The sequence below is a fragment of the Triturus cristatus genome, chromosome 8 (assembly GCF_964204655.1).
Source record: "Triturus cristatus chromosome 8, aTriCri1.1, whole genome shotgun sequence".
NCBI classification, from domain to species: Eukaryota; Metazoa; Chordata; class Amphibia; order Caudata; family Salamandridae; genus Triturus; species Triturus cristatus.
The window spans coordinates 450,558,932-450,581,626 of NC_140591.1; the positions used below are offsets into that span (position 1 = coordinate 450,558,932).

At 46.0% G+C, this 22,695-nt stretch overlaps 1 protein-coding gene across 1 annotated transcript in view; it reads right to left on the bottom strand.

The window, feature by feature from the left end:
* Positions 1–22,695, bottom strand: part of LOC146802295 (E3 ubiquitin-protein ligase TRIM39-like) — a 279,501-nt gene that overhangs the window by 45,025 nt on the left and 211,781 nt on the right. The gene's annotated exons all lie outside the window — the stretch shown is intronic.

The window sequence follows — 22,695 nt, forward strand, 5'->3', positions numbered from 1 at the left end:
CATTAAAGTTGACGTCCATGTGGGGGCACTCCAACGATTATACTCCTCCACTGACCAAAGGCACTTTTCTTCTCTTCTTCAAGTATATAGCTCTAAGATCCCACCAGTTTTATCATATGCACTTGAATATATCCCATCAAATCAATGGAAACAACTGGAACAGAAAGAAGGGAAAGTCCTCCGGAAACTGACTAAGATGTCACAAGCCGTGCCAGTACAAGTTCTTCGACTTGAACTTTCATTAGTCAGTTTTTACGCCAGAGGCATCACTAATATCTTAAGATGGGCATATAACCTTATCCATGCGGACCAAGGAACTCTACGATCCCTACTAAAAATAGAGACATTTGAACAAGGACAGCCGAATTATGTATTCAGCAGAAATGTATCTATCGCCTTTAAAATATCAAACGTTACTATTGACCTGTTGCAATCTTAGACTCCCGCTCACTTGAAGCTTTTTTATAAACATTTAACATCAAGGTTAAGCTTCGATCCTGATATCCAACACTACTCCAAATTGCTATTGTATAAACAATAAGCTGACACAATTGTATATAAGAAAGAACAGCAGTATATTAGTTTTAAGTTAAGTGAGGAGTCAGGCGAAGCATTATATTACTCCGTCTCGGGATACTTCCTCTAAAATCATTCACCTTTAACTGGGTTTCAAAGGAAAACGCTATTAGTTCCTGTGTAATGCTGGGGTGCAAGATTTGGAACATGTGTTATTTATTTGTCCAAATCTGACTGTTGTAGAAGCTTGAAAGAGGTTTATACAACCAATTCGAACAAAATGTCAAATTAATTCAGTTCAGAACCTGATTTCTCTTTGTGAGGCACTGCCTAATGAATTTGTGTGTTACAATATGTTTACATTATTTAAATCTATTTTAATTTTGTACTAGAATGACAGTTAACTATTTTAAATATAATTGTATTCCTTAAATATTTGTTGTTCTGTCGAGGACTAAATCAAATAAACTTAAACTTGATACTTGACTTCCAAATCCACTACATTTAACAGGAGTCTTCAACGTACAACTCACTCATGAGAAACTAGCAGTCAGTGTAAAGGTGCTCATTACCAAAGAGTGCAGGAATGCACCTAAGCTGCCAGGTAGCCAAAAGACTTCCGCTGATTCAGTTTGCCTAACTGCTGAGCTGGACAATCTTCTCCAGGAATACAACAGTCTGCTTCATGTCCTTGGCTTTTTGAAGGGAAAGACTGTGCATCTGAATATTGATCAATCTATTGACATCACCGAGTGGCGATTTATCTTCAGGCATAAGTGGAAAAAGAGCTATGAAGGCTGGAAGACGCTGACATCATCAAGCAAGATTACGATCCTGCTCCCTGGGTTTCCACAAACTGTTGTCACCAGGAAGCCCAAACAGCCAGGAGAGGAGTGCCTGTGTGTGGGCATGCACCTCCTAAATCAGACCATTGAGAGAGAACAGGATGTCACACCTACAGTCGATGCACTAGTAAGTGAAATTTTTCCCAAAATGGATCTTAAGTCAGGGTATCACCTGTTGATGCTCATGATATATTACAGCCTTCACACATCTTGGCCCGAGACCATGCAAAATACTAAACTTTGCACCCTCCAGTGTAGAGGAGGTTTTTCAGACCACCCTCCAAGCAGTTCTATTTGGATTGAAAACAAACATTAATGTCAGACATTTTGGTCTTGCATTAACAGTAATGGGGTCCCTCAGAAGCTAGGTATTGATACTAAAATTTACTGATGATTGTTTCGGATAAATTAATTGCTTAGCATCCCATAATTATTATATAGTAAGAAACACACCAAGGACAATATTCCGTGGTTCAGATGTAATGTAATGATCTTTTTCATATAAGGCTGTCACATGAGAATTTTTTATCAACACATAAACAAACAAGCGACTTTCGGGAGTACGTGAAAAAGAGTGACCGTAGGACGCGTCCTACGGTTGCATTGATTGCCACACGCCGAAGGGGATACCAACCCTTGGGTGGATCTAAGTAATACAAATTATAGGGTATTTGACTCGACAAACCTGAAGTGCAGATTCCAACCGAAGGGTGGAACTTACTCAAGATTGAGCACTCATCTCCCATTCAAAGAATCTAAGTGGATGGTGGATTATTTACAGGTATTACTGCGAAATTGCTGCAGTGTGCCATCTCCTTACCAGAATGACTGTGGGGATAACAAAACGATATCCACTTTTGGGTGTCCACCTCCATTTGATTGTCCTGAAGAAGACCCGCCGTGACGCTGGTTCAAATAGCACACACCTTGGGTCGAAACGTCGATGCTTTGTATCTAGTTCATGTTCTACAGCTTCCTCACACCAAAAGCCAGGAATAGGAATGGCACTAGGCCACTTGGGAAAGCTTGAGAAAGAAATTGTAAAAGGACAGACGCTTTTTGATTGATACAATACATGGTTGTAGTTCATCCCTGTTGTATATATTGCACTCATGACATCACCTTGTCACTCTTTTTCACTTACTCAAGAAAGTCACTTGTTATCCTACAGAACCATCTGTAGATTTTAGTAGTGACTTTTTGTTCTTGGCACACACCTTGACAATCATTATTGCCTCTGAAAAGTCCCACAGTGCCTTCAAGACAGCGGCCGCAGGTTAAACCCTGCCAAGTGTGACTTCCTAAAGCAAGTCATCAGTTTCTTTGAACAGAGATTTTCAGTGGAATGGGAGGCTCAGAATCCAGTCAAGGTCAAAGACATCAAATTTGCACCCCCACCAACTTTCCTAGGTGTGGGCACATACTGTAGTCAGTTCATAAACGAACCGGACAGGCTTTACCAGTCTCCTACAGGTGCTTACAAAGACTGATGTCAAGCAATGGTCACAGAGAGCAGATAGTGTTTTGACAAGCCAAAAATCACCTGTTGGCTGAAACGATGTAGTCCTATTTCAACCCTGCCAAAGACTCAGAGCTGCCACCGATGCTCGGTCCACCAGCCAAAGCGCTCTTCTTTAACAAAAACAAGAATATGTAGTGTCGACTATGGTGGCCTGTGCCAGCAGAGCTTTGACAGACATGAAACAACGCTATTCTCAGATGGAACGGGAGGCCATCACCATCCATTGGGGATGCACACATTCTCCATCTGCACGGACTATAAGCCTCTAGCTCCATTGTTTCAGGGGTCGGCATCCAAGCCTCCCCCAAGGATTAGAAAAGTGTATCCATCATCTACAGGAGGATGCTTTCTCTGTATTCTATCCACCAGAATCCAACAACCCTGAAGAAAATCAGTTGGGACACCCAGGCGGCAACCAGCGAAGAAGAGTTATGTTCTTTGGACATGGAGGAGTAGGTCTTGATGGTGATGGAATGATCATGTCTCCTCCCAATGTCCCGGGAAGACATGAACACCAAAAATTGCCTCCAGCTAACCATCCAAGCCGTCCAGACAGGCAAATTAAATAAACTGACTGATAACCTCAAGATTACACGTCATCTATTAACATTATTATATATTGTCAAGAATGACAGAACCCCAAAACAGTTGCCACATTGTCAACTGAACTTGCCCCGGCGGTTCAGCCTTTATTGAACCTGTCCCTTGATTCTGATAAAGTACTACTGAATTTAAAAACAGCTCTGGTCATCCCTCTACAGAAAGAACCTAATATCGATCCCACTAAGGAAAGATTCTTGAGTGCCATGGGAACAAACAGCTCCTGACGTTTTTGGATGATCACTCGATCTTGGATTCCTCCCAGTCGGGATTCCGAGCAGCCCAAAGCACCGAAACCGCTCGAGTAGCAGTGACCGATCCTATCCGTCTTTCTTTGGATGGTGGTGTTCCTGTCATGCTGGCACTATTGGACCTTTCAGCGCCTTCCAACACCGTTTCTCATCCAGTTCCGATTAGCAGACTGCATGAGATCGTTTTGCAGTGGTTAGCTGACTTTCCAAAAGATCGGACCCAAATAACTACACTGGGTTCCTTTAAATCTCAGCAGGTTCCCCTCACCAAGGGTGTGCCTCAAGGCTCATCAATGATCCCAATGTTATTTAATATTACCTTGCTCCCCTGGCACAGCTGGTGAGACACCCATGGCTTTGAAGTAATCTTGTCTGCCGATGATACTCGGCTGATCATCACTATAGGATAGGACATTAAGGACTCAAGACATCGCTTCCAAAACTGTATGAAAGATATAATATAGCTGCCTGGATGGCTGCCAACTGTCTTCAGCTCAATAGTGAGAAGACAAAGATCTTGCTATTCGGCAAGGCACATCAGCTTTGGTCACTGGACTTGTGGACGTCGGAGCTGGGCATGCCCTGAAGCCCAGTCACTCAGTGAGAAGTTTAGGGATTAAAATCGATCAGGAACTGACAATAAAAAACCACGTTGCAGCAGTAAGAGGGACTTGTTTTGCCACCATGCGTACCCTGGAGAACGTTTTCTCCTGGCTCCCTACTTCGGCCAGGAAACCACTGATCCAAGCACTGGTTATCAGTCACCTCGAATACAGTAATGCCTTGCTGATGTCAGCCAATTACACTCTTTTTACAAAACTTCACGTCGTACAAAATACAGCTTCCCGACTGATCTGTAACCTCATGGCGGGTTCCCCTTCGGCCCCTATTGTAAGGTCCTTGCACTAGTGGCCAGTTACGAAACGCATCATTTAAGACTTGCCCACAAAGCCCTTCTAGAAAAACCCCCTTCAAACTTTGAAAAATAAACTATGCCATTACTGCCCGACACGCACACTGAGATCCAGTGACAAAGCGTTCCCCTCTATCCCTCTGAATCGGCATTCCAGATTTGAGGTAGATCCTTCTCTTACACTGCTCCAAGGGCGTGAAACCAACTTTGTCCATCTGTACGGCTGCAGGTTTTGGTCAATTTAAGAAGCTGTTGAAAACCTGGCTATTTTAGATCTATGCCGATGGTTCCTGAAGAGTTTAGCGCAGAAAAACACCTTTGAGTGTGATTCGCTGTGCTTTACAAATGGCTTTCATATCATAATGACCTGATTTTATCATCAGAAGGCGGCCTCCTCCAAGACAATGAAATTGTGATCCGGTAAGCTTTGGTGATGCAAAAGTACAACTGGCCCATGTGGACCATCAAGGGATTGTGAAAACAAAAATATACTGCATAGAAGTATGGTTCCTGCCCTTGGATGACCTTGTGTATAGCAGTGAAAAAAAGGCTTACTTTGCCAAGCATCGAGGAGGCCTGAGTCCTCACTACCAATTATCACTGAATGCTCCTTGAGTCTGAGTGAGGGCTGATTTTGGGATTTTCCCTGACAGGTGGCACGCACTGATGATCCGGAATGATTATTTAAAATATCCAGGCTTCCAAGAGAGGGGTCCGCGTCAATGGAGAAAGGGATACCAAAGCAGCCCTCAGCATCTCAAATTAAGAACAGACAATGGGCCACCATTTCAGGGACAAGAAATGGCTGATTACCCGAACCAGTTTCACATGAAAAACATAAATGTGACACCTCGATGCCCAGACAAATATAGATGCAAAACCTCGTGAAACTAAAACAAATTGCACTCATAGAATATCAGAACATTGATCAAGGTATTTACTCATTCTTGCGGGATGCCTCACACCATGACGGAACAAGCTCCAAGCCAACTGCACATGGAGAGAATGGTGGTGGACATCATTCCCCACCATCCAAGGTGGACATCAGCCCCAGCAGAGGATGATGTCATCATGGCTAGGAGAATCAAGGGCAAAAATTAAGCCTGATGAAGACATAGGGTCAGACACTCTGATCGGTGTGTGAATGACTGATGCTATTCAAGGACTGTCATCCTAAGATCAAGTTCTGACTTCTCGATGAACTGACTCTGTGGAGCTATGGTGACGGTGAAATGAGGACTGGAGGAGGTGACTAGAAAGGTGCTTTCTCTTGCAGATTTCAAAGCTCTTTTACTTCCCCAAAAAGTCTGAGCTCCTGGAAGGAGACGAGGATCTCTATGTTGGCAACCGGTTTGAGAGGTCTCCACGATGCAGTGATCACCTGAATGCTGTGTCACAGCCAGGAATTCCCCTGACCGACAGTGTTCAGGTACCAGAGGCAGCTGAGGACAGAGGAGAAGTGAGTGAAGTGGACCTGAACAATAAAATGGGTGTCTCCAGAATGCGATCTGACCATCATTGAAACCATTTCTGGGTGAATCCCGCTCCTCTCCACGCTACACAGACCAAGAGCCACAGACTGTTTGAAACTATAGCCGGCCTACCCTGGACTGGTGTTGCTTTTTTATAACATTTTGGAGGAATGTAATATTGATGGTACTAATGTGCATGCGTAGTACCATGGGTCAGGCCATTTCAGATGCCAGTGGTCACCCTTAGATCTGAGCCCATTTGTTCAGTCTGGGGTGGCAGCTTAAAGCCTGCAAAATGTGTTCTTAGAGTTTGAGCCACACAGCGAGTGTGTGCCATTCAGCAACATGATGCAACACCAAAACAGCATCCACTGGACTTCTCTCCAGAGCTCAGCGCAAGCCACGCGCCGCTCAGAAGAGTTGTGCCAGCTGCGCACCAAATCCACTTCCTGGTGGCAAGTAACACAGGGGCACTGCAGCATCCCAAAGAGAACAGTGGCAATGTGGCCATGCAGTTACATTTCCACTCGGGAATCTCTCGTCACTATTCAAATCTCTAGGAGTCACACACATTCTATATTTTAAATCTCGTTCAATCTTGTTCAATTTCCTCCGCACATTCAGCCTTGGTCCTCCACATTTCCCTTGTGAAAATTACTAGAATCTTAAGAGAGAGAGGGGGGGAGAGGAGGGGAGGGGTTGGGGGGAGGGAAGATGCATCTCTGTACTCAATTATATTCTCCAATCAGGTGCAGCTCAGTAAGGTAAAGGTGCGTCTTAGGGGGACACCACAGCCAGTTCCACCTGGTGTGTTTCGTTAGGACTCTCATCTGCAGTCCCCTCATTTCTACTTTCCCAGGCGCTCATTACCTCCGCCCACAATCCTGCCAGCGGGCGACAACATACCCCTCAGGCGTCCTTGCTCATCAATGCCCGCTCTGCTCTGGCCCACACATCAACATCTTTTTCCCAAGCCGCCACTGAAGGACCCATCTCTGCCATCCACTTCAGCATTATCTGTTGCTGCGCCAGCACCAAAGCAAGATCTAAGAATTTGGAGCCTACTTTCTTAGCCTCGAGACTAGGAAATAGACCGAATAGGCAGACCTCTGCTGTGCAGGGCAGTGAGCGAGGCAGCACTGTTAATTGTGTCTATTATCGTAGCCCAAAGGCCCTAAAACCTTGAGCATCCCCACGTCATATGTGCAAATCCAGCATCCAGCTCGCCACATTTAGGACCTTTGTCATCTCCCCCATACATTACTTGTAGTCTGTGTGGGGTCAGGTAGGTCATGTGCAGTTAATTAAATTGGATGAGCTTGTGTTTAGTGTTTCTAGAGACACGCTTTGAGCTCCCCAGAACTCTGGTCCATTCCTTATCCAATAATTCTCTATTTAAGCGCTCCCCATCGTTCTCGGGTCCGATCTCAGGGCTTCATAATCATCTCCAAATGTGCACTATAGAGCCCCTTCACCAGATGGTGAGCGGCCCCAGATTCACCAGCTCCCATAGAGCACTGCAAATGGGTTTTGTCATCCTCTTGGCCATAACTCCCCAAATGTTCTCGCGAGGGCATGGTAATTCAGAAACTGACCGAGGGGACGGTCATATTGGGACAGAAGATCATCAAGTGGGATGAGCTCTCCCTGTTGAAAACAGTCGCTCACTGTGATGATGCTGGTTGATGTCCACTCAGACAATAGACCTCTCATAAATGGTGAAATGGAGAGAGGTTGTCACCATGTGGGAGCCCTACCAAAGGTAGGTCCGGTGCATAGAGGGGGGTTCTGGATGTGCGCCTAAGGAACCTCTGCCAACATTTCAGTGCCACCTGCAACAATACTCCTGGCTTGGTGATACTACTTTCGGATGTAGGAGGTTTGCCAACAGTATCTGGGCATACCCTTCCCACATAGGGCGAACAGCAAAACACACAAGATTAAACCCAGATCTGTGACTGGGGGTGAATGTTTTGCCAATGTGCAACATTCCGTCCATCATCTTGTGTGTTTTGCTGTTCACCCTATGTGGGAAGGGTATGCCCAGACGTGGGTCCAGTGCTCACTACGCCACTTGAGTCAAGCTATCCTGGCTGAAGAGGGGTGAAACCCTGAAACCGGTCCTAGGATACTTGATTCCGGTCCAGGGAAGACATGGCTTGGTAGTTCGGGCTGGACTGTTCCCATGAGGCACAGGGTCAAGACTGATTTGGATATGGCCATGTCTGAACTGGGGTGGTGTGGTGAGCAAAATAACGATGGATTAAACCCAGATCTGTGACTGGGGGTGAATGTTTTGCTAATGTGCAACATTCCGTCCATCGTTTTGTGTGTTTTGCGTGTGTACAACAGACATACCCATCGGAGCCATCCCTCACCCAAGCCCATTCTCTCCATGACCGTGTGTAGAAAGTCCCACCTCACTGAGTCAAATGCTTTTTCTAGACCAACTGACATTATTAAAGCTTCAGGGTAAAGGCCAATGTCTTGGTGGTGCAGAATATGGAACAGTCTACAAAGATTACCAGAGGTGGACCCAGTCGGTATGAATCCATTTTGATCTTCATGTACGAGACTCTGCATAAATGGTAGTACTCTCATGGCCAATATTTTACTATGGATTTTAAAATCCATGTTCAACATGGAGAGGGGGCTGAACTCAGATGTGCGTGTTGCTGAAGATTTCGACTTCGGGAGTGGGATTACTAATGTGTTTTTAGTCTAATCTGGTGATCCTAGCGCCTCCAATTTATTGGCTAGAGTCCGTGCAAAAGCAGAGTAAAGCTCTGCCGGTAGACCATCCGGCCCTGGAGTCTTTACAGTTACTATCTCCTTGATGGCCCCTCTGATTTCCTGTACTGTCACCGGCCCACCCAATCCTTCCCGCATGGCCGGGTCCAGTGTCTTCAGTGGCAGAGGCGCCAGGAACTCCGTTAGGTTCTCAGGTAGTTGCGCCTTGGGGACCTCGTAAAGAGTCTCGTAATATGTACAGAAGGTCGTGTTTATGGCCTTAGGTGAGAGTAAAATTGTCCTGTCATCTATTCGGATCTGAATGATGGGCGTAGCTGTAGACTCTGGGCGCACCAACCATGTGAGGAGTCTATCTGATCTGCCTCCCTCCTCATGTACCCTCGCCTGATATTCTTGTAGGTCCATACATCTTAGGTGTTCCAGGACAGCATTGTATTTACCTCTTGTGTCCTTGAACTGTGACTGAGTGGAAGTCGCAGAACTCAGTCTGTTACTCTGATCGTGTAGGTTGTTCTCCAGCAAGGAGAGCTCCTTGTGTAGCTCCCTTCTCACCCTAACAGTCTGCCCCATACAATGGGCCCTCAACACTGCTTTAAAGGCGTTCCACTCTACTAGTGGGATGCCAGTTGTGCCCTGATTGAATCAGAAATAGTCTGAGATGGCAGACTGAAGTGAATCTCTAAAGTACGTACAGTTTAGGAAGGCAGGGTTGGGGCTCCAAGTAGTGGTCACTGTGGGTTCGGCGATGGGACGGCACACCAGAAGTGGGCTATGGTCCGATAACGTGCGCCCCAGATATTTAGTGAGAGTCACAGATGGACAGAGGCAGTCCGATCATGCAAACATGTCTAATCTTGTGTGCAGGCTATAGCGATGGGAGGAAGAGGAATAGCCTCTCGTGTGCTCGTATTACACTCTCCAGATATCAGTGAGGTCCCATTGTTCCATCCAATCTCGAAACCCTTGTGAGGTCTTAGATACCAATGTCCCATGTAGTGGGGGTGTGAACCTATCTAAGCCCACATCTGCCACACAGTTAAAATCACCCCCCAGAAGGAGGTCCTTTGTTAACATAGTGGAAAGGGGTGTGGACAGTGTCCAGAGAAATGAGGCTTGGTCTTGGTTTGGGGCGTAGATGCTTACCAGTGTGACCTCCCTACTCATCAATCTACCCTTTACCAAAGATAACAGCCCTCAGGGTCAATGATGGAAAGGGCAGCCTCAAAGGCTAATTCATCCTAATCCACAATAATGTTCCCCTAAAAAAGGCAGAGTAGGAGGTAGCATATAGTTGGCCACGCCATCTACGAAGCAAACAGTTGCTCTCTTTGCAGAAAAACGTGTCCCGTTGTTGCAGGGATTCTGCTCATGTACAGAACTATGCGCAGGAAACCAGGACCTCGGTGTATTGTTGTGTACCAAAAAAGCCACCTCAGTGCCCAGAACACCAATCTGACAAGTAATAGTGTCTCATTTGTTCTCCGTACTACAGCGAAACTACCAATGATTAGACAACCTAGAACATGCGATTTAGTAAACTCTCAGGAATAGTGGGTACCAAGAACACTCTTTCGTTCACACTCCTACTTGTCCACAACGTGAGTAATCAGAGACCCTTTATAGTTTAAAATGTTTATTTTTAACTAACGTGCTCTAAGGTGCAGTACTCTTGCCAATATGAGCAGCAGAATGCATAAGAACAATATGATAAGCATTGTTACAATTCCATAAAGCACAAAAGGGGAAATCATATTATAATGACAGTGGGGAACAGGACTATAGCGCCTTTTACCACCCTCCCCGTGCTCATAAGCTAGTTTAGAATAATTATAGAAGACCTCTGGGCGTTGTCAGCGAGACCCCATACCTATGAGATCAGATGCAATGAATCACATCCCAGGATCAGCACAGCTCTTCTATGTTGGAAAGGTTTTCTCCAAGTGCCTTCTCATGCATGTAATGCCATATTAAAAGCACCGGAGTTTCAGTTGGGCCGCTCTGCCTTATTTTATGTCTAGGTGTGTGGGTCTGACCAAAGTGAATCAACAGCATACATTGTTATTCGACCTTGAACGCGCTGTGCAGACAGAGAACACTGTGTACTGCTAAATTTGTGAAAGATAAATGGTTCTTGTGTGAAGCAGCGCCAGCAAAGTATTTACGAGAACAGGGCCATGTAGTGTTGTGTGCAAAAGCGGCAGAATGGCAGCTAAGCATCCATTACTTATTCTAACTTAGCAATGTGTGCAGTTAACCCCATTTCTTCACTACACCCTCCCCTTGGCCAGGCCAACGGATAATGGACCTAATAGAACACAGTGCTCAAGTCAGAGTGAGCAAGAATCTAGAGCAAAAGTCAATTTTGGGCAAAGAGTCAAATGTCGCATAAATGCGTATGTAAAATAACGATTTAGGAAGAAAAAACAGGGCAAAAAGAAAATAATATCCGGCAGGTGATGGAAGTGAGCCAGGTTAATCCATCAAAGTATAGGAGCAGCAAGTTGCAACAGCCTCCAAGAGGAAGTCATTGTTCTTGTCAGAAAAGAGAGTAGCCATCCATTCCAGAAAAGAGAATGAACATACATGTTCTTCAACAATGGGGCTTCTAGCACCATCAGTGGACAACTTGCGTGTTCCTCGAGAAAACTTTGTTGTAGGAAATCCTGTGCAGCTGCACAGACATCTCATTCCACTAACACTACCGCGCAGCCCATAATCCCAACACCTGAACATTCCAGCTCATGCACCACTAGAGGACTCATTAGCAGGTTGTAATCCGGGGCAGGAGACAACGTATTGGAGAGACAAAGATCCAATGCCCATTCAAATGAACATTCCAGGCAGTGGAAGACTGGTTGCACGCAAGTGAAATAACCAAAACGGAAGGATAATCCATAAGCCACGCTCAGAGTGGCCAGTGGCAAAGTACCGTAGCATTCAAGCATACGACTACGAAGATGCTGCAGCCGGTGCCGGCTGTTTGGGGCCACAGAGGGAGCAGCCATTCTGGAGCAGGCAAATCAACAGCAGAACCCCAGCAGCTAATGTAAGTATTAGAGGCAAGACGCTGGAAGAGATAGAATGAAAAAATGCCGGTATGACACTAAATATAGTTTGGAAAGAACTCTCAAGGCCAGAACCCACAATTTAAAAGAAATGTGCCAAGCCTTCAGTAGTAGAGGCATTGAAAATGGTATGAATCAAAGCACCGAAATGGAGTGTGAGGTCGGTGTTAAGAAGCGCCTGTACCTCTGTGCGGGTGTTTGCCACGTGACGAATGTCTCACGGGCAGATGTGAGCGCAACTTCTTTTGGGGACAATAATGCTCTTATTCTGCTCAATTTATTGAACTCTGCCTTCAAGGTCGGAATGGAAGGCCAAATCGAGATGTCGAGCGTTCCGTGTGGGGGTGGGAAAAGCACATTTTTACAGCAAACCACACGTTGTGAGACAGTTACAATGTAATGGATGCCAGCAAGCATCCTGCAGCAATTCTCATTATTTAAAGGCAAATAGCTACCGTTTGCAAGCAGGGTAAATGTAGGTGTGATAGCCGGTACCGGATGATCTTTTAAAACACAAGCTAAATTTGGTGCCTTTAAGTTACATACGCCATGCAATTGTATATTCTTACATACAAGAGAATGGTCAGGCGAGGAGTCACATGATTCACCAGTGAGGTACACCTCTTTCCCATCCCGCAAGCATCTATATGTAAATGGCAAAGACCACACCTCGTGATGAAATGAACTACCTAAGGGCTCATAGCGGCCCAGGGGATAATGTTTCATACATGAACTAAATTTAAAGGAAAATGGCAGAGTTATCACTCCATGGATGAGCCATACTGCTGAATCAGTTTCAGCCACAGAAAATGGCAAAGGTTATAATGTTTCAATATGTAGCATAGTATATGTGGAATCCTTTATGGATATAAACTGTTGTTTATTTATCAAGTTAAATGGCGCAAATAAAGAGGAAATGTTCATGTAATCCCATGGAACTTTGCCCAACTTTAAAGTTTGCAATGTCCATGCAAAACTGCATAATTGAACGCAATTGATTTTGACCATGATACAAAGCAGACACTTTATCATGAACAATATCTACAACAGATGAAACAATATTGCCTAAAGTGTAAATGCGGGAAGAAAGAGTATTAATATTAAGTTAAAGCCATTTGCTTTGCTAATGGTATTATATAGCAAAGCAAATGGCTTTAACTTAATAAAAGGCGAGGCCTATTGCATTTTCAATGCTTGTTCTGTTTGTTAGAAATAGTCTTTAAGGGACGGCTGCTGCAAGTTCAACATTCTCTAAGATGGAATGACCCTTCGTGAGGGTTTTACGGAAGGCGGGCGGCAAGTCTGGCTCAAGACTGCACGATGCGCTTACCTTAGGCGGGTTCATGGTGTCAAATCGTGCCCGCTGGAGCAAGGCTCTGGTAAGGAGCACTCTTGGTGTGCAAAAGAAATACTGCGTTTTTATCAGGTCGCCATATGGGTATATAGCGAAGACTACAAAACACAGACAGAGATACAAAATGAAGGCAATGTGGATTGAAGATTTACGTAAGCATTTGGCGCCATCGGGTCCTGTTGAGGCGGTACGACTTTTATAGCCCTGCGGGTGTCCACGAGTTCCAGCACTTCATGGTGGAGTGGGGACTGGGAGACCCCTGGGAGCGGAGGGCGTAGGTCGGGCATACCAGCAAATGCTGCGAAGGAGGATTAAGCATTGAAGAGGTTGCGTTTGTGCCAAGTTGCAGGAGGGCTCAATGGGAAGCGGGAGGGGCAAAAAGAGCTTCAAGGAGCACGTCGCAGCCTGCAAAACAAAGGAAAGGCGGCACCTGCTTCATGCTCCGGTGATATTGCCCCCCATAATGCACACCCAAGTGCCATCTCTCACTCACAGGCTCCGTTCCCATACGGAGAGGGGCACCGGACGAAGGGAAAATTAAGTTGTATGAGCCGCCCTAAAAGAAAAACAAGTAGTCCCTAAACATGACATACGTAGTTGCAGCGCAATAAAACTGTAGTTGGTCGGTGCTGCTTCCTGCAAAACGGAGGCAAAACGGAAGTAATGTATCGGAACAAAAGTCAACCTTAAGCCAGATAAGAAGAGCAATGCCAGAATCAACCAGTAGCAAGCGACAGGAGATATTACCCTCCAGATTTGTGTTTACTATAGGTCTTGCAACAGCGCATGCTCTGTCTAGGCGAGACATAAAACGTGACTGGTTAAGGGTGATTTCTCGCAAAGCAGGCAATCACTCTGTAGTGGGATACACATATTAGGTTTCTACATGAAGACTGCAAGCCGGAGGGTCTAACAAAGGATTAGCAACAGTGGTCATCTCTATGCCAGTGTCAGGCCTGATGTTGGAAGTGGCCGTAACTGCATTCCTGGATATGACTGGGCAGGATGCAGCAGGTGTCATACTATGTAGAATCGGCCAGGTGTTGTAATTTGACATTGTCAACTAAGATGTATCTGTTGTCTTTGCGACCAGGAAGTGGTGGTAAAATGACTGTACGAGTACCCTTCACGCCAAGCACTGGGACAGGTGCATGATAAGAGGGGCCAAACTATTTTTTGTTCTCTACCTTCTCACGGACCAGGTCTCCGATCTTGGGTAGACAGCAGACTACCAGAATCTGCAGCTCCTCTTCAGTGGCGGAGGGCAAATGTTCCTATGCAAGACTGTCACGAGTCTCTTGTAGTTTCTGTAATACATCAGAATGATTATCTACGTCAAAGGATGCGGCTGATGCCGCCATGTCTAGTCCGTCGGGGTCTGGAACAAACATCTTTATGCCAAAGAGCATTTCGTATGGGGTCCACCCACCCAGAGATCATCAAGGGAGATTATTTAGTGCACGTTGTATGCTAGCTATACAAATGGGCAAACCAGTTCCTGCCAGTGCCTATAACTCTAGCTGTCAAGGATTGCTTTAAGTCACGGTTCATTCGCTCCACAACTGAATTGCCCTCAGGCCTGTAAGGAGACAAAAATTTGACTTGCACCCCCAAAGACCTCATGGCATTCCTGTACGCCTTAGAGGCAGAATGAAAGGTGTGAACAAAGAAAAAACAAAGGGGATGATGGACGGAGTGTTGAACATTGCAAGCACTCACCCCCAGTAAACTGATCTGGGTTTAATACATCATCATTCTTTAGCTCACTCCGCCACCCCAGTTCAGACATGGCCATATGCAAATCAGTCTGACCCTGTGCCTCATGGGAACAGTCCAGCCCAAACTGCCAAGCCATGTCTTCCCTGGACCGGAAACAAGCATCCTGGGACCGGTTTCTGGCTAATCAGCCGTCCTCAGCCAGGCTAGCTTGAATCCAGTGGCAAAGTGAGCAAGGGACCCACGTCTGGGCATACCCTGCCAACTTAGGGCGAACAAAAAAAAACAAAGGGGATGATGGACGGAGTGTTGAACAGAATGAAAGGTGCCACATGCAAAAATTCCCACAAAGACATGCATATCCCTGATGACAGTTCGTGCGTCAGCGCTGCGTTGTGGCCAGACCCAAAGAAAACGTGTGCATGAATCAACTGCAACTAAGATAAACTTATACTCAGTATCTGAAGAAAATGGACCACAGTGATCTAAATAAACACAACTGAAAGACTTCTTAGAAATGTACAGCTGCGTTTGGGGCGGGCTTACTACCTTAGAAGGTTTAATCTGCTGACAGATGTCACAAGAACGCACATCATTATGGGTCTGTTTATATTACCCACGCCACCAATAACACCGCAGCAAGATAGAGACAGTCGCCGAAACGCCTGCATGAGCAGAGGCCATGCCTTCGTGCAAGGCTGTTATCAATGCCTGTCTGCGGTCCTCGTTGGGAATCAACCTGTCACCAACATCATTAATTCTCACATAGGGAACTTCATCGGGACTTAAATGATAAGAGTATTTAGAAGGGAAACCTTGTGGGTATTTACTTCCCTTCTCCGTAGCAGCTATAGCTGCCAAGATGTCATCATCAATCTTAGTCATGGATCTTGTAACTGCTGCTACTGAGTATGTGGCTGCTGCTGTTTTAGCTGCTTCATCAGCCAAACTTACTGACCGCGTCTACTCCTACGCACTGGTGGCCTAGTGTATGAATTACTTTTGTGAGAGGCAGACTTTCTTTTTCTTTTTCTGCGACTCGAACCCAAAGCATTTTGTGCTTAATTACGCTTTCTTTAGAATCACGATAGTCATTCTGAGACCAAAAAAATTATTTGTCATTAAAAGACTGAACACAGTAGTAAGAATCACTTACAATTAAGGTAGTCACATTAGGATCGGCAAACTCCAGTGCTAGCACCAGCGCACGCAGCTCCGCTAGCTGGGCTGTACAGTCCCCTAGTGCCTGCGTGTGCACGACACTGGACTTGAACTCACCATTCACTATGGTACCTGCCACTATAGCGCATGCTGCAGAGTAAGAATGTTTAGATCCGGTCGCCGGTTGCGCAGAACAGTCGGTGTAAATGATACAATGGTAGTCCTTGAGCGGTCGCATTGACAGAGGAGCAGGATGAACAAATTCATACTGTAAGAACTCCTGAGTTTGCAAAGAGGAGTCAAAAATATAGGTGACATCAGGTGATGTCAACGAAGTAGCCCATTGTATCCAACGCGGATGTAAAGCTTTTGAATTTGGTACACTGGCTTTCGTCACTGCTTCAAGAGCAGGATATGGTGTTACAACCATCATGCGTTTTCCTTGTGCCAGTTTGCGTTCCTTCAGGACCGCCATCTGGACAGCGGACAATTCTTTTTCCATAATTGAAAAACGCAGTTCAGCATAAGTGTACAAATGTGACTTGTAAGCAATAGGTACTGTGTCACCTTCAATAAACGTCAAATAGGTGAAACCCATTGTCCCTGGCACAATTCTTATCACCAGGTTTGTGAAGTTATCACGTGTTAACAAGTATTTAGATTCAAGAAGATCAGATTGCGAGGACTGCAGAATAACTGAATGTTCCGGAAGCCAGCAGGCTTTTGTAAAGGCATACAGTGGCTTGATACGCTGGGCATAGTCGGGTATGTAAGTTCACCCGAAGTTTAAAAATCCCAGCAAAGATTGCAACTTTTTCAGTGTTGTAGGAGACCGCAAACGTGTGCATTTCTCCAACAAGTGAGGTGCCAGGCCTCTTCCTTCATTATTGAGCTCATAGCCCAGAAACAACACTGTGTGCTCTGCAATGTGTAGTTTTGCAAAGTTAAATTTGTAACGTAGTCCGCAAACAAAACTATGATGCGGTCAACCGGACAAAGATGCGGCCATAATTTGTCGTCCGTGAGATAAATATCATCAACGTACGAGTACGCATCGCAGTCTATGTAGTCTAACAAAGAGACAACTCGAACGACAAAAACACCTGGGCTGTTTTTGCAGCCCATGGCTAATCTTGTAAATTGGTTTTGTTTGCCGCCCAGGGTGAATGCTGTCCATTGACTACTTATAGAGAACAGATTGTGGCTAAAAAGGCCATTGAAATGTCTAGGGTAGTCTTATATCTTTTATGTACAAGACCGGAGCTATGGGTATTCTGAACCGCACAGTTACGATAATGAGAGTTCAAATATCGGTACTCCAAAACTAAGCGGTACGACCCATCTGGTTTTGTCACAGTAAAGAGAGGGTTATTCATCGGTGATACACATGTCTCAATCACTCCTTGATACTCTAACTGATCAAGAATTTCAGAAACGGGAGCTTTAGCTTCCCGTCGGATGGGATATTGGGGTTGTGGCTGTGGCATAGACCGCAATGGTATGTCATGAGGTGGAGAGGTTTTATCCCAGCCCACCTGAGTACGGCACAGAGTAGGTGCAAGCACCAAAGCCCACTCCTTCGCAAAAGCCATTCCTTGATCCTTGGCTACGTTGTGTGAAAAACTAGGGAGGATTACCTCCTCTCCCCACGGAGTGGCTAAAACAAAAGGTGGGGGCCAGTCTGCCTCAGCTAACAATATGTCATACAAAGTAGTCAGATTTTCCCCCAAAAATCCCTTTGACAACTCGTTGTATATCACCTTCAATTAGAAATACAATTTCATATAATCTGTCAGGGGAGCCACTCGGGTGTCAGCAGTTTCTACTGTGATGAAAGTGTCAGTTGCTGTCGCCTCCAGAAATGGACGCAGTGCTTGCCGCACTATTATAACCTCCTCTGCGCGGTCTAGCAGCGTTAGTGCCCAAGTTAGGTTCCGAAGGCGGGTTCTCACCATCTGTGGCATATCTTGCTGTTAAAGCAGCAACTTTCTTTTTCTGAAACGGAGGGCACTGACTAGGAAAATCGTCCTGCTTCCCTTTGCCGTCAGTTTGACGAGACTCGCGTCCTAGCGGAGCACCTCGACCTCTGCCGCGATCTTAGCGATCACTTCTACCGGCTTGTGAGCCTGATGTTTCCTGTGAAGAACGAGGAGAACGCTGATCAGGAACCTGAAATGTGTCAGGTGACCTAATTTTTGCGCGGTCGCGCAAATCATAAGTGCGCTCAGAAGATTTGGGTTCCGGTGACGCTGCACATGACCCTTGTTTGTGTTGTTACTTCCCCAGTTTTTTATTTTTCCAATTCGTCTTTGAAAAATTAGGACGGCCGTCTTTAGTAGACAGCGCAGTCTGAGTTTGCTGTTGTGCCGGTATTTTAGCAAAAGGCTTAACACCCAAACTATTACACCCAATGGTTTTATAAGCATTCACAATGATTTTCGGTAACTCGCGGGGTTTGTCCCCCTCCGGGACAAGTCGCAAAGCATTAGACACCTGAAAGTTAACTGCATCTCCCTTGCCGTTAGCAAGGACGAGATCAGCAACTACATCAAACACTCCGACAAGCCTCATCCCCAACTCCATCGCTGCCTCAGGGCTGTGCTCATCCTGAACACGCTTGGTCACAGAGGGCAACACAGTCAAACACTTTGCATATACTGCTGCGAACACTTTACCCCAATTATCACAATCGGTTACCTCTGGTATTAAGTCTTTCTGCAAACTGATTGTTTAGATCCTCTGTTTCTCAACAGGAGATGTATCAGGAAATACCGCTTCCAGCTGGTCAAATTTCTCAGCAAGCCAATAAGATAAATCATCTTTATTTTGAGGTCGCTTGCCCATAACCAAATTAACCATGACGGGACTAATGGACATCCCGGCTGGGTCAGCTGGTTGCGCCACAATCCCAGGTGCTCCCATTTGGAGATTGCGGGATACATATTGTACTAGAGCCCTATGCATCGCAATTAAGGAGGTGTACAAGAGACGGAATTCGTCTACAGTGGCCGATAGATAACGTGGATATGGTGTGAACCCGGCCAAAACTAGCCAAGTGGCCCCTGGAATTGACAAAGGGCATAACCGGACCGGAGTCACGGTGTGGGGGAGGGCACCATTAAACCAAATACTATGTTGCCATGCTGTAATCGGAACTTCGAGAGTGGTATATGGCTGATATGCCACAGGTACTGCAGTGGGAGCATATTCATGGAACAAATCATCATCTCCATCCACTGCCAGGAACGTTACCAAAGAGTAAAAGACCTCAAAGCGGAAAGCCGGATTGGCCTCAACCACAAAAATAAGTGCTATGCCCATGTCTGGCACACCATATGCGGCCAAATGAAGACGGAGCGGTGCGTGGCTATGCGCCGCAATAGCAACATCAGCCATAAGAACTAAGATAAAGATAACAACTTAAATGCGTGGCAGCGCAACAGGTTCGTAAAACATACAAATGAGAAAACTTTTTTATGATATCAAGCTTGAAAAGACTTCTAAAGTATCAATACAGGTAGGTTATGTCATCACAACTGTTTACCGGAAAACATGAGTGAGGGTGTGTGGCCAAGTAGAAGCACTACTAAAGTGTCTCGTAAATAAGTACCAGACCAAACATTAGGTGCGCCATGTTGCAGGGATTCTGCTCATACACAGAACTATGAGCAGGAAACCAGAACCTCGGTGTATTGTTGTGTACCAAAAAAGCCACCTCAGTGCCCAGAACCCCAATCCGACTAGCATTAGTGTCTCATTCGTTCTCCGTACTACAGCGAAGCTACCAATGATTAGACAACCTAAAACATGCGACTTTTTAAACTCTCAGGAATAGTGGGAAACAAGAACACTCTTTCGTTCACACTCATACTTGTCTACAACATGAGTAATCAGAGACACTGTATAGTTTAAAATGTTTATTTTTAACTAACGTGCTCTAAGGTGCAGTACTCTTGCCAATACGAGCAGCGTAATGCATGAGAACAATATGATAAGCATTGTTACAATTCCATAAAGCACAAAAGGGGAAATTTTATTATAATGGCAGTGGAGAACAGGACTATAACGCCTTTTACCACCATCCACGAGCTCATAAGCTAGTTTAGAATAATTATAGAAGACCTCTGGGCGTTGTCAGCGATACCCCATATCTAAGAGATCAGCTGCAATGAATCACATCCCAGGATCAGCACAGCTCTTCTATGTTGGAAAGGTTTTCTCCAAGTGCCTTTTCATGCACGTAATGCCATATTTAAAGTACCCGAGTTTCCGTTGGATCGCTCTGCCTTATTTTATGTCTAGGTGCGTGGGACTGACCAAAGTGAATCAACAGCATACATTGTTATTCGACCTTGAACGCGCTGTGCAGACAGAGAGCACAGTGTACAGCTGAATATGTGAAAGGTGGACGGTTCTCATGTGAAGCAGAGCCAGCAAAGTATTTACGAGAACAGAGCCATGTAGTGTCGTGTGGAAAGGCAGCAGAATGGCAGCCAAGCATCCATTACTTATGCTAACTTAGCAATGTGTGCAGTTAACCCCATTTCTTCACTACACCCCGCAACATCACTATATGTGCTCCCCTACAGCATAAATATCTATGTATTTTATGGCGCTTGGCTGCAGTCCCCTTCCCCCTCACATTCCAGGACAAAAACTTCACCTCACCATGTAGTTGGCTCGTAGCTGGCATAAACGTGACCTATGCACTGTACTGCTCCCCAGCCCTCCCCATCTCACCCTGGCCCCCCCCTCCCCCTTATCAGTAAAAGAGCAAAATGAGGCCCTCTGCATAAACATTTTTTTTTTTTAAACTACAAACTCCCCGTCCCAAGGGCAGTTTCGCAACGACTAACCACCCAAACCTGTAACAAGAAAGCATTGTAAAAAGAAGGCCTCCTCTAGTCGGCTTGTAGGGATGATCAGTTCAGGGGTGGGCTAAATAATGCAGGGTACACATTCTCTGTTTTAGCCCATTTTTCAGAGTCATCACCAAGTGGTTTACATCTGATGACCTCAGCCAATTATATGTTCCAGATCTGCAGTAGGCTGTTGCGGTACCCCCATTGATTATTGTCAATTACAGCTTTGATGGCCTGAGTCAGTCGCCCAACAAGGAGATCAATTTGAGTCCCGCAACTTTTACCCTGCTGCAAGGGTGGCCCAGCCATCCCACCTATTCACTAAATCAGTTCATCTACTGATCCCAACAGGTAGGACCACATTACACATGACTGAGCCCCCAGATTTAGAGACTACTGATTTATGATCGTTATATAAGTCTGTGCCCATATATGACTTCTGTGTCGACATTATCTCCGCCACAGCCTATAATGCCGCCTTCCATTCTCGTTCCTTCTGGGAAGATGAAAGTTTCCTCAGTGGGGCCTTCCTAGTTGACCGTCTGATCCTCTTCTTGTTAGACCGGTTCGCCATCCCGGACCCCATTTGTGGCTTCTGGAGTGGTGTTTCCGCTTTGTAGGCTTCCAACCAGGTCCATACAGCGTCAGGTGTGTCGCAGAAATGGGTGCCACCATCCATAATGATTCGGAGCTTAGCCGGGCACATTAAGGAGTACTGAATATCTTCTTCTCGTTGTGCCTTTTTTTGCTTCCAGGAACGATGCTTGTTGGGCTTGTACTTTGGCTGTAAAATCCGGGAATATAGATATCTTACTGTTCTCCATCATATAAGGACCATTGACGCAGGCCTTTTGGAGGATTATATCTCAGGCCCTGTAGGTTAGTAGCTGCGCCACCACTGGACAGGGGGTCGCCCAAGCGCCAAAGGGCGCGCCGGCACCCGATGCTCCCTTTCTAAAGCAAAGAACTGTGTAAGTTGTTCCGGTGCAACTGCGACCAGGAGCCAGCCCTCCAGAAAGGCTACCATGTCCATTCTTTCTGCCCCCTCTGGGACTCCTACTACTCTGATAAAGTGGTGGCCTTCCACAGCTTCAGCCCACCATTCGAGAGTGGCCACTCTGGCTGTGAGGTCGTCAATTTTACGGGATGCTGCCTCCTGGTCCGGTTGAAGTTCGCCCATCGTATGTTCCACAACCTTCACTCGGTCCACCAGTTTGCGGTGTTTCACTTGCAGAAGGCCCAAGCCAACAGACACCGCTCCGATATCTTGCTACAGTGTGGCCTTCATGTCCGCTCTAGCGGCCAACACTTTGTCTAGGTGACTATGTATTGAGATGTCAGTGGTGCCTTGTTCCTCCTCCTTGGACCCCAATGGGGTTAACAGGCTTTCCTCTGCCTCCAGCTGTACGATCCCGTTTATTCTTTAGTTTTCCCATCGCTGCAGCAGTCCCCACACAGGGGCCAAGCACCAAGTAGGCCAAACATGGGTATCAGCAGCAGGGTCCAGACTGCCCCAGGCATGAGGTTGACTCTGATACTGAGAAGGTAGGGTGTATCTTTCCACAGTCTCGCACGCAGAAGACAGGGGACCCGGAAGGTGCCAGTGGTCTGTCGGCAACCACCCACAGGTTAGCAGAAGGACCATCACCTCAGAACCCACGCCAAGC